This window comes from Hyla sarda, chromosome 1 (assembly GCF_029499605.1).
Source record: "Hyla sarda isolate aHylSar1 chromosome 1, aHylSar1.hap1, whole genome shotgun sequence".
Taxonomy (NCBI): domain Eukaryota; kingdom Metazoa; phylum Chordata; class Amphibia; order Anura; family Hylidae; genus Hyla; species Hyla sarda.
In genome coordinates, this window is record NC_079189.1 from 118,339,052 (window position 1) to 118,352,280 (window position 13,229).

The following is a 13,229-nucleotide window of genomic DNA, read 5'->3' on the forward strand; positions in this document are numbered from 1 at the left end:
AAAAACAAATCTCATTTGTCTAGACATATTTTTTGTACAGTAACTATACATGGCACATTTTTTAAATGTATTAAGCAACTCAAAAAAGAATAGAGGATACCTAGTTGATTGATGGAGGTCCGACCATTGGGACCCCCACCAATCACGAGAATTGAGCAGCATGCTACATCTCCATTTATTCTTTATGGGACTTCCAAACATTTCATTAGAAAATGAATGATAAGGTGGTTAAGCATTCATGCCTTTAGAGCTATAAGCCAGGAGGAACTTCTAATGTATACTTCTGAAAATGGAATAGCTAGCCAAAAAAATTCTAGGGAGAGACTCCGTGGAAAGCAGGTGCCAGCAGAACAAGGTGGCGCTAGGACCGCTCCATAGGTAACAATTCATTTCCGAGTAGACTCTGCCGACAAAAAATTTACATTTTTATGTGACCAATTGTACTTTGTAATAAAACTTCTCATTTTACCATAAAATGTACAGCAAACCCAAAATATTTTTTTAGGGAGGAAATTTAAATGAAAACCACAATTTTGCACATTTTGGAGGGTTTTGTTTTCACACTGTACACTTTACGGTAAAAATGACATGTGTTCTTTATTCTGTGGGTCAATATGATTAAAATGATACCCATGGCTAGATACTTTTATATTTTTTTACCGCCCTTTTTTGACCACCTATACCTTTTTTATTTTTCCGTATATAGGGCGGTATGAGGGCTAATTTTTTGCTCCGTCATATGTACTTTTTATCTATACCACATTTGAATATATAATATATAAAACTTTTAGATCATTTTTTATAAATTCTTTTGGGAATAAAATGTGACAGAAAAGCAGCATTTTTGGACATTCTTTTATTTTTTACGTTTACGCTGTTCACCTTACGGGATCATTAACATTATATTTTGATAGTTCGGACATTTATGTACGCTGCGACATCAAATATGTTTATAAAAAAAATCTTTTACGCTTTTTGGGGGTAAAATGGGAAAAACTGACAATTTTAATTTTTATTGGGGGAGGGGATTTTTCCCTTTTTTTTTACTTTTTATTTTTACATTTTTCAACTTTTTTTATGCTTATGCATAGGGCATAGCACTGATCAGTATTATTGGTGATCTTCTGCTCTGGTCTGCTCAATCTCAGACCAGAGCAGGAGACACTGGGAGACGGACGGAGGCAAATGAGGGGACCTTCGTCTGCCATTACAGATGATCGGATCCCCGTGGCAGCGCTGCGGGTGATCCGATCATCTATTTTAACATGCGCATTGCCTCAGATGCCCGTGGTCGCGGATGTTGGCCATTACCAGCGGGTCCCCGGCTACCGTGTATGATGCGAGCACCGCTCCGATGCTTGCAGTCATACACAGGACGTAAATGTACGTCCTGATGCGCTAAGTACCGCCACACCAGGACGTACATTTACATCCGTGGTCGTTAAAGGGTTAAACAAAAACATACTTACCTCTCTCAGTCCCCTTAGCCTTCGGTATCGCTGCTCCCAGTGAACTTCACTTCTTGGTGCTAGGTCCCAATACGTCACATTATCGCTCAGCCAATCACTGTCCGCAGCGGTGTCCCACCTCAGCAAATGATAGGCTAAGAGTGGTGCTCTGACATGTTGGACCCCAGTGCCAGGAAGTAAAGTTCACCGAATACTGGGAGCAGTGATATCGAAGGCTATGGGGACCAAAGACAGGTATAGGTTTCTTTTATTTTAGCAGGCAGCCTGGTCATGTTTTTAGAGAAACTCTTTTCACCAGACAAATCCTTTAATAACTGTAAGAAATGTAAACATGTTTCTACTTCCAAATATATTTCAAATTATTCTTCTGTTAAAAACAACTAACTGCACTATGACTTCCAAGAAAGTCCAAGCGAGTTGGCGCTGTGTGTAAGGCTACATACATGTTCATATAATGATAAATAGTGTTGAGCGGCATAGGCCATATTCGAATTCGCGAATATTCGCGAATATATGGACGAATATTCGTCATATATTTGCGAATATTCGCATATTCGTTATATTCCCGTTTTATTTTCGCATATGCGAACATTCGCGTATGCGAAAACTATCATATGTGCATATTAGCATATACAAAATTAACATACGCGAAAATTCGCATATGTGAAAATTCGCATAATATTCGAATTGCGAATATTCGTGAGCAACACTAATGATAAAGTCATACAGCCTTTAGACACTGTTACTAGATATGGTTTAGTATGAAATATTGTTGATCTGATCCTGATGTAAAGGCTCTGGTCTATTAAAAGGAGGCTCATCCAAACCATAATCCGCTTGTAAGTTTGACTGAAATCCTCTTTCAGCACAATCCATATACACATACAACGTAAGCTGTACATGACCTTTCAACTAAGACATGGCTAAGAGAAATGAATGGTCTCTGCAGCTAGACTACAACTTTTTAGTCCTTCAAGTCCTTTTCTCCTCATATATATATATATATATATATATATATAATACCTATGTGGTGTGTACATATATTGGGTGTAGGGCTATTGTAAGAGAATATGTAATTTATGGTACAACTAATCCTAAAAGGGAACCAGTCACTATCTTCATGTTGCTTGAACCAGGGGCAACATGAAAAACTTACAATCTGAATTTACAGGTTAATGGTGCGGGTAATGCTGTTTAAAACACACTTTACATGGAAAAAATTTGCTTAAGAAAAGTTCCATTGCAGAGTTGAAATGTAGCAGTATTTTCAGATTGGGGAATAAATTTGTAGTGTAAATTCGACCCTGGACATTTGGATGCTGCTTCCTTCAGGGATTTAGTATGTTCCCTTATATGCAAATTCCATATTCTGAGCAATGGAGGTGGTCTCCAGCGTTCTGATCAATACTGCAGCATTGCAGTATTGATCCAGCCTGACCACAGGTGTATATATATATATATATATATATATATAAACACACACAGTTTCTAGAGTGAAGTGGTAGTCTGTAACCTAGCTGTCAACAAGTCAACAAGGGGAAATAAGAGCAGGGATATCAGGAGAAGGTTGAAAATTTTCTTTATAAATATATTAGCAAAAACACTTAATTTGACATGCCCTACAAGTTTAATTATGTAAACTGAGATGGGAATAACCCTTTAAATTGTTTTTCAGGAAATGATCTGTGGACCAAACAGAGTTAACTCCAGGCTAACTGCTCTTCTCTACCCGAATATACTGAAACAAACCCTAAGGACAGGAATGAAATTTGTGCTATGGTGACATGGGGTAAAGGGACATGTCATGCGGTGATGTAAACAAATCCTGGCAGTGAAGATGGGAGAGGAAGCACACAACACATAGGGGTCTGACCATGTGAGTATAGCTATTTTTTTCTTTTTTTTTATGTATACATCTATTCCATGTATAGTCATCTTGTAATATTAAACCTAAGGGGGGGGGGGGGGAACTATATTAAAAAGGATACTGCTCTCTAGAAAATGTTAAGGTTTAAAGGTTATAATATCTTGAGAGGGTGCTGGTAAATATCTATACATAATGGTAATTCATAGTGACTGAAATGGCAAACAAGAAAACCAATCTGACGAAAACTGACCCCTCTTCCTGCATGGCATTTAGAAGAGGTTGAAATCTTTTTAAAAACATGAAAGTCATTAAAAACTGTACTGCTTCTTTCATACACATTTCTTCTTCTAAACCCATTAGACCCCAAACTAGACTAAGCAGGAAATTAACTGAATGTATTAACAAGTGAACTACATTTGACCCACGGTACGACACAGTATAGATTGGCATGATGGTATGCTGATGTATCCCATAGATTTAAGCTCTTTTTTAATGTAACCTAAGATAAATTGAACTATACACAGCATTTGAAAAATGTTCAGGCCCTTTAACTTTTTTCACACATTGTTTTGTTGTGGCCTTGTGCTAAAATTCAAATCTATTTTTTATGGGGGAAAAAGTCTTTGCTTTTCCCATCATTCTTTCCAATGACACTAGAAATCTTTCTCTGGGATCTCCCATTTTTCTTGGTCATCTTAAAATGTTTCTGCAACTTCACTGGAATCACCTTGGGAAATTGGGCCAACTGGACATGATTTACAAAGACACAGCCCTGTCTATATAAGGTCTCACAGCTGACAATACATCACAGCAATAATCAATCCCTGAAGTAAAAAGAACTGTCTGGAGAACTCAGAGACAGGATTGTGTGAAGGTCCAGATCTAGTGAAAGGTGCAAAAGAATTTCTGCATCACTGAAAGTTTCCAAGAGCTTAGTGGCCTTTATTATTCTTAGACGGAAGCCAATCTACCAAACTATGTAGGGCATAGGTAAGAGAAGAGACTGAGAACTGAATAGTCACTGTGGCTGAGCTCCAAAAATCCAGAGTGCAAATGGGAGAAACTTCCAGAAGGTCAACCCTCACTGCAGAACTCCCCCAATCTGGGCTTTATGGTAGAATGCCTAGAAAGAAGCCTCTCATCAGTGAAAGAAACATGAAAGCCTGTTTAGAGTTTGCAAAAAAACATCTAAAGGACTTCATGAGAAACAAGATTCCCTGATCTAATGAAACCAAGATTTAAGTGTTTGGCCTCAATTCTAAGCATCATGTTTGGAGAAAAACAGGAACTGCTCATCACCTGCCCAATACCCAATACCATAGTGGTGGCAGCATTATGTGTGCAGGACTTTTTCATCAGCTGGGACAAGGAAATTGGTCAAGGTTGAGGGCTGAGAGAAGCAAAGTACAGCGATATTCTTAACGATAACCTAATCCAGAGTGCTATGGATCACAGACTGGGTCGAAGATTCACCTTTCAACAGGACAATGACCCTAAGCACACAGCCAAGACAACACAGAAGTGGCTTAGGGACAACTCAGTGACTGTCATTGAGTGGCCTAGCCAGAGTTCTTACTCAAACTCCTTCAAACATTTCTAGAGAATCGGAAAATGTTGGTTCAGCAACAGTCTCCATCCAACTTGACAAAGCTTGAGAGAATCTGCAAAAAACAATGGCAAAAATTCCCCAAGTCTGGTGTTCAATCTTTGTGGCATCATACCCAAGAAGACAGGAAAATGTAATTGCTGCCAAAGGTGCTTTAAAGGAAAACTGTTGTCAGCCCAATCACCCACTGATGGTCCACTGGTTACGGAGATATGGGCTGCCTCTGCCTCCATCGGTAAGCTCATAATACTGCCCTCGCAATCTGCATAATCATTATCTTCAACTCCAGGTCCTAGTGATGTGGAGTCACCGGTCACATGAGCGCTGCGCTCTGTCAGTGCTCTGGGTTTAGGGTGGGTGATCGGGCTGACAGTTTTACTTTAAGTACTGAATAAAGGGTCTAAATACTTCTGTTCATGCAATATTTTAGTTTTTCCTTTTCAATAATCAGCAAAGATTTCTAACATTTTGTTTCCCCTTTTAGCATTATGGGGTATTCAGTGTAGAATGATGGGGGGAAACTTGATTTTGCTGCCTATTTTAGCATAAGGACACCGCCTAATAAAATATGAAAAAAGTTGGAGGGTCTGAAAATGTTCCAAATGCACTGTGCATTTACAGTTGCAAGAAAAAGTATGTGAACCCTTTGGAATGATATGGATTTCAGCGCAAATTTGTCATAAAATGTGATCTGATCTTCATCTAGGTCACAACAACAGACAGTCTGCTTAAACTAATAACACACAAATAATTAAATCTTACCACGTTTTTATTGACCACACCATGTAAACATTCACAGTGCAGGTAAAAAAAAGTATGTGAACCCCTGGATTTAATAACTGGTTGAACCTCCTATTGGCAGCTATAACTTCAACCAAACGTTTCCTGTAGTTGCAGATCAGACGTGCACAACGGTCAGGAGTAATTCTTGACCATTCCTCTTTACAGAACAGTTTCAGTTCAGCAATATTCTTGGGATTTCTGGTGTGAATTGCTTTCTTGAGGTAATGCCACAGCATCTCAATTGGGTTGAGGTCATGACTCTGACTGGCTCAATCCAGAAGGCGAATTTTCTTCTGTTTAGGTCATTCTGTTGTTGATTTATTTCTATGCTTTTGGTCGTTGTCCTGTTGCAACACTCATCTTCTGTTAAGCTTCAGCTAGTGGACAGATGGCATTAAAGGGGTTATCAAGGAAAAAACTTTTTTTTCTATATCAACTGGCTCCAGAAAGTTAAACAGATTTGTAAATTACTTCTATTAAAAAAATCTTAATCCTTTCAGTACTTATGAGCTGCTGATGTTGAGTTGTTCTTTTCTGTCTAAGTGCTCTCTGATGACATCTGTCTCGGGAACCGCCCAGTTTAGAAGCAAATCCCCATAGCAAACCTCTTCTACTCTGTGCAGTTCCCGAGACAAGCAGAGGTGTCAGCAGAGAGCACTGTTGCCAGACAGAAAATAACAACTCAACTTCAGCAGCTGATAATTATTGGAAGGAATAAGATTTTTTAATAGAAGTAATTTACAAATCTGTTTTATTGTCTGGAGCCAGTTGATATATAAAAATTTTTTATACTGGAATACCCCTTTAAGTTCTCCTGCTAAATGTCTTGATAAACTTGGGTATTCATTTTTCCTTCGATGATAGCAATCCGTCCAGGCCCTGATGCAGCAAAGCAGCCCCAATCCATGATGCCCCCACCACCATACTTCACAGTTGGGATGAGGTTTTGATGTTGGTGTGCTGTGCCTCTTTTTCTCCACACATAGTATTGTGTGTTTCCTCCAAACAACTCAACTTTGGTTTCATCTGTCCACAGAATATTTTGCCAGTACTGCTGTGGAACACCCAGGTGCTCTTGTGCAAACTGTAAACGTGCAACAATGTTTATTTTTGGACAGCAGTGGCTTCCTCTGTGGTATCCTCCCATGAAATCCATTCTTGTTTAGTGTTTTATGTATAGTAGATTCGCTAACAGGAATGTTAGCATATGCCAGAGACTTTGTAAGTCTTTAGCAGACACTCTAGGATTCTTCTTCACCTCACTGAGCAGTCTGCGCTGTGCTGTCATCTTTACAGGACGGCCACTCCTAGGGAGAGTAGCAGCAGTGCTCTCCATTTATAGACAATTTGTCTTACCATGGACTGATGAAAAGCAAGGCTTTTGGAGATACATTTATAACCCTTTCCGTCTTTATGCAAGTCAACAATTCTTAATCATAAGTCTTCTGAGAGCTCTTTTGTGCGAGGCATCACTCACATCAGGCAATGCTTCTTGTGAAAAGCAAACCCAGAACTGGTGGGTGTTTTTATAGGGCAGGGAAGCTGTAATCAACACCTTCAATCTCATCTCATTGATTGGACTCCAGTTGGATGACACCTCACTCCAATTAGCTCTTGGGGATGTAATTAGTCTAGGGGTTCACATACTTTTTCCATCTGCACTGTGAATGTTTACATGGTGTGTTCAATAAAAACATGGCAAGATTTCATTCTTTGTGTGTTATTAGTTCAAGCAGAATGTGATTGTCTATTGTTGTGACTTCAGATCAGATCACATTTTATGACCAATTTGTGCAGAAATCCATATACTTCCAAACGGTTCACATACTTTTTCTTGCAACTGTACATGAAATTATGTTCATTCAGAATCTTTACAACAGTGACACTATAAAAGAATTAAAATAATTTCATATAATATAGATTAGAATTGGAATATCCAAAGTAGGCAATTTTTGTTATTTGAGTCTCTTAACAATACACTGCTGGGACTTCCATTGATCAGCTGTATCTTGTAGACGCAACTGAGAGTGTTTGATTTCTCTGCAGCACCTCCAGTGGAGAAAAGATGCATGAATGTTTAGGGTTATCCACTGCTTCTTGTAGCTCCTTTAATAAATCAGGTATTAGAAAATTGAACATCTAATCCATCACCCCTAAAATATTAGAGTTGAAACTTCAGTGATATAATATAGCACCGCCTCATACTGTAGTCCAAGATGTGACTATGACTGATGATATATTTTGTAGCACCTTGAACAAGACATTTTTGTTGCCCCTTCTCCTTTGTTCAATCACCATCAATCGGTGCTCACATGATGGCCCCAATCAGTAGCCAAAAGTGCACTAATATTATAACAGGACCCTGAAGCCACAAAAAAGCCCTTTGATGTCAGAATGTGATCAATCAAAAGCCTATAAACACTGCCCCTTACTATGAAACATACAAAGGGTCAATACACACTAAAGGATGTTCATATCTGTGGAGAGGAAGCTAGATGACTGTCCACGAATTCAAATGTGGTCAGACAGGATAATTCCGTCATTATGTATTCGGTATGTTTAAATCTAAAAATACATATTTTTTATTTTGCAATTTGTTCCAATTTAAAGGGGTAGTCCAGTGGTGAAAAACGTATCCCCTATCCTAAGGATAGGGGATAAGTTTGAGATCGCGGGGGGTCCGACCGCTAGGGCCCCCTGCGATCTCTCTGTACGGGTGCCAGGCTCTCCGGGCAGATAGCGGGTGTCGACCTCCGCACGAAGCCGGAGATTGCCGAAGGCAGCGCTTCGGCTCTGCCATAGAGTTGTATTGAAGGGACGTGTCGGCCGCCGCTTCGTGCGGAGGTTGACACGCCCCCTTCCCGCAGGCTGTCGGGGCTCCATACAGGAGATCGCAGGGGGCCCCAGCGGTCGGACCCCCCGCGATCTCAAACTTATCCCCTATCCTTAGGATAGGGGATAAGTTGTTCACCACTGGGTTCACCACTGGACTACTACTTTAAAGTGACTATAATATATCATTATCTGATATCTGATAATCTTCAGTGTAAAATATACTGAATACACAGTCTATACACAATAAACACACCATTTTTTTTTATCAACTGGTTCCAGAAAGTTAAACAGATTTGTAAATTACTTCTATTTAAACATTTTAAACCTTCCAGTACTTATCATCTGCTGTATGCTCCACAGGAAGTTGTTTTCTTTTTTGAATTTCCTTTCTGTCTGACCACAGTGCTCTCTGCTGACACTTCTGTCCATTTAGGAACTGTCCAGAGTAGGAGCAAATCCCCATAGCAAACCTCCCCTGCTTTGGACAGTTCCTGACATGGACAGATGTGTCAGCAGAGATGTCAGACAGAAAGAAAATGCAAAGAAAGAAAATTCAAAAAGAAAAGAACTTCCTCTGGAGCATACAGCAGCTGATAAGTACTGGAAGGATTAAGATTATTTTTAAATAGAAGTAATTTACAAATCTGTTTAACTTTCTGGCATCAATTGATTTAAAAAAAAAAAAAAGTGTTTTCCAGCGGAGTACCCCGGATTATAGCATGCTGGTTCATCATAGGGGCATTCTGGATACGCTAAAGGTTCTAGTCACAACATGTACAAAGCATTCTGTGAATTGTTATACAATGATGAGAGAAAAATGGTTAAGCAAAATAAAGTCTGAACAAAAAGAGATTTATGATAGTTATGGCCAAAAAGGTTATCATTAATGACATGTCATTAGCTATAGAGATGTCATCATCAAATTGGGAATAGTGGAGCCTAGTTGTCAGAATTCCTAAGAGCAACGATGACTCTGGAGTCTAATAAAGATAATGACCTCTATATAAGAACAAGAGATAGAGGACTCCTGAGATCCCTCGTGCATTGGAGGCGTAAAGGAACAAGAGCATTTTAAGTGTCTTCTCATACTTGTGCATTAAAATTATACGGACAATATTTTATTTTCTCAAGCATTTTCTTCCCGCTATTAATGTCATGCACTAATGACAACAAACTAAGGCTGTGTTCACACGTGACATTTAGCAGTACTGCTGCAATTTTACCACTATTTTCCAAAATTGCGGTAAACATGCTGCAACTGCTCTTGTGATACAGTACCACTAATTTAAAGCCACATGTGAACACATCCTAGAGCTAAGTAATATTTTTTTACCCTTTTTTTTTAAATATGCATCTTAACAATCAAAATACAAACATTTTATGTTACACCATTACAAAAGACACAAAAAGTTCTAATCACAATAAAATATACTGTAGATCCAAGATTATCATTACTATAATGTACAGCAACACAACAATGACAAGAGGTTTAGGAGGGAATTTTTACCTGCACCTGTCACCACAAAAACTTTTGATATTTTGTTAATCAATGTATTAGAAACAACTTTCCAATAACATGTGATTAACAAAAATGTATCTTTATATGTGTTTTTGTTTTTTTTTAACTTTTAAAAACCGACCACTAGGGGTCTCCCAACATGTCCTGGCTCATAGAGTTCGGATTCATGCTGGACTGGCATAAGTTCTAACTCTCAGTGCAGCCGGGACACTGAAGAGCACAGCGCAGGCGGGATCGAGCGCTGTGCACGCTTCACTGTACACTGCCACACACATCCTGCGCACGGCAGGCAGAACGGCTGCTGTGCCTGCTACATTGGACACTGTGCCTGCTACATTATGCACTGGCAGGAACCCCACCCCCCTCCCCCCAACTCCCCGAGCGCAGCATACTACACCCACCCCCCCTCCTGCTCCCCTCCCCCCAACTTCTCGAGCACAGCATACTCCACCTCCCCCCCAACTCCTCTAGCACAGCATACTCCACCTCCCCCCCAACTCCCCGAGCGCAGCAGACTTTTTTTTTGTTGTTGTTTTGTTTGTTTTTTTTAATCATGATAAAGGGCCATTTTTATATATATATATAAAATAAAAAAAAAGATAAACATAAATAACTTATTTAGAGGGGACCTGTCAGTACATGGCTAGATAGGCTAGATAGGGCTAGTCACCAGGATTCCTAAAATACCTTTCTCTCCCTAGTTTGTTCCATTCATTGCCTATGATAGAGATACCCAAGCGCTGTACTTCTCTGGCACTCCAGTAGACAATGAATAGAGTGCATGCCCAAACCACCAATCTACAGAAAACCCATTGGAAATTGTGCAGATTTTATAGCAGCAAAATATTGGTTAATGTTGTGGATATACTGTGGATTTATTGTGGATTTTCCCTGTTTCCTATTCCCTATTTCAATAGGGAAGTCCAAATCTGTGATAAATCTACAGCTGTTGATGTGGAAATGATGCAGATCTTCTGCATTTGTCACTGAATACAAGGTGGTGTCTTCTGGTCTCTAGCACATGTAGGATACATTCACATTTGTAACTAACCTGCTGAGGGTTGCCTTAAGCAGAAATTCTGCAACGGAATTCCGCAAGTGAAATCTCTGCAACAGAAATACACAAACAGATTGACTTCAACGGGAAGCAACATAGTCCATTAGCTTATTTTCCTTTGCAGAATTCCATAACAAAATTTTAAGCTGCGGGCAACCCAAAGCATATCAGTTGCTTGTAAACATACCCATTCACACTACAGATGTAACAGACATGTTTCAATAGACTGGAACACTGATGATAGTGGATCCACTGGACCTGTGTGGTAGATGACTCGGTCCGAACCAGGGAGCGGAGTCTAAAGTGCAGCTGGTTTTCCCCAGAGCCTGCTGCAAAGCGGGATGGACTTGCTGCGGCAGGCGGCACCCAGGTCGCTACCCCTGGCATGGCTCGACCACACAGGCAGCTGAGGAGATTCGAGGCACAGGAGGGATAAGACAACTCGTGATCTGGATAGCAGGAGGTCAGGGCAGGTTGCACTGTAGCGTAGTCAGGAACATAGCAAATTGTCAGTAGGAAGGCAGAAAAGGAGCAAGGTCAGGTCACGGAGCAAAGGGTGTCATACAAGGCAAGGCAATACACAGGAACGCTTTCCCTAAGGCAACAAAGATCTGGCAGAGTAGTGTGGGAGGTGAAGGAATTTATCAATGAGCCACAGGTGTTACTTCACTAATGGGTGCACTGGCCCTTTAAATCTTAAAGCTCGGGCACATGCGCACCCTAGGGGATGGGGATACACACGGCAGAGCAATGAGGCAGAGGTGGGAGCAGGAGAAGCACCAGGTGAGTGACAGGCTGGGATTCGCATGCGGGCGCGTCCCATGATGCGAATCCCAGCCACGCCGGCAGCAGGTAACGGTAACAGCTCATGGCCAGCGTGTGCTGCCAGAACGCATGAGGTAACAACAGAATCTCCACTCGGAGATATTCCAGGAGGGGAACAAGTCTAGAGTGGGCGCTATGCGACACCTCACTAGACAGCAATGCATTTCAGAGTGGATTCCGCTGAAAGAATTAGTTTGGGGTCCAGAATTTTCACGTTGGAACATCTGCCACAGAAATTCCATAGTGTGAGAACAATGGGAAACTGGTGCACAGAATTCTGCTCGGAAAATCCATAGTGCAAATGGGCCCTTTATGTGCAGAAGATCTGCTGTATGACTTGTCTATTTGTCCTTAATTTCTATACACTGCTTTAATATCTACAGACAGGTAAGATACCATTAGGTGCTCCCATAATGCACACTACTGCAATTACAAATCTTGATCATAAGATCCACAAAAAACTGTGTACATGGGGCTGTGGCTCTTAGACCACACGTCTAGAATCCACTGCCTCGCCTCTGTACCATATGTCTATTATTGCAATGTTTTCCCAATATTAGGAATTGCTACAAGTAAACACAAACAACAATATCTCCAAATTCCATATTAATAAAACATGTGAAAGCAAAATTAGAGCATGTGCAAATGGTCAAAAACTCTGTACAAAGGGAGCTTTGTGGGAGCTTCAAAGCTGAGCCAGACAAAAAGAAGTCATATGTGACTGCTTCTTTTTATGCAGCAAGGCTGCATGTGTGAACATGCCTTTAATTAAAGGACATCTGCAGCAAAAGACAACTAAACCCCTATCCACAGCATAGGGGATAAGTGTCTGATCTCGGGGGGACCGATCGCTGGGACCCCCGGGATCTCCCAAACGGGGCCCCACATTGCCGCTCTATGTGAGCGGCTAATGCGTGTAATGTCGACCTCTCTGAGGTCAATGGTTACACCCCCTCCCCATGCAGTTCTATGGGAGAGGCGGGGAGGCACAAACGCTGCCTCCCCACCTGTCCCATAGAGATACATGGAGGAGGCGTGTCCAGCACGCCTCCTGCATGGGAGAGCCGCGGCAGAGCCATGGCCCCATGCAGGAGGTCATAGGGGGTCCCAGCAGCCGGACCCCCTGTGATCAAACACTTATCCCCTATCCTGTGGATAGAGGATAAGTTTATTTTACTGCAGATGTCCGTTAATGTAATAAAATGTATTCACTTTATTGTCAACTAAATGTTTGGGGCCCATTTCTTAAAGGGGTACTCCGGTGGAAA

The 13,229-nt window shown here is 40.9% G+C and overlaps 1 protein-coding gene across 3 annotated transcripts in view; it reads right to left on the reverse strand.

Annotated features, from left to right (window-relative positions):
- Positions 1–13,229, reverse strand: part of WDR17 (WD repeat domain 17) — a 198,574-nt gene that overhangs the window by 108,471 nt on the left and 76,874 nt on the right. Inside the window, exon 3 of one of the 3 annotated variants that reach the window (XM_056560645.1) lies at positions 11,131–11,186. The exons of the other annotated variants lie outside the window; for them this stretch is intronic. The gene's annotated coding sequence lies outside the window, so the exon portion shown is untranslated. The remainder of the gene's footprint in view (positions 1–11,130; positions 11,187–13,229) is intronic. 3 annotated transcript variants of the gene reach the window in all.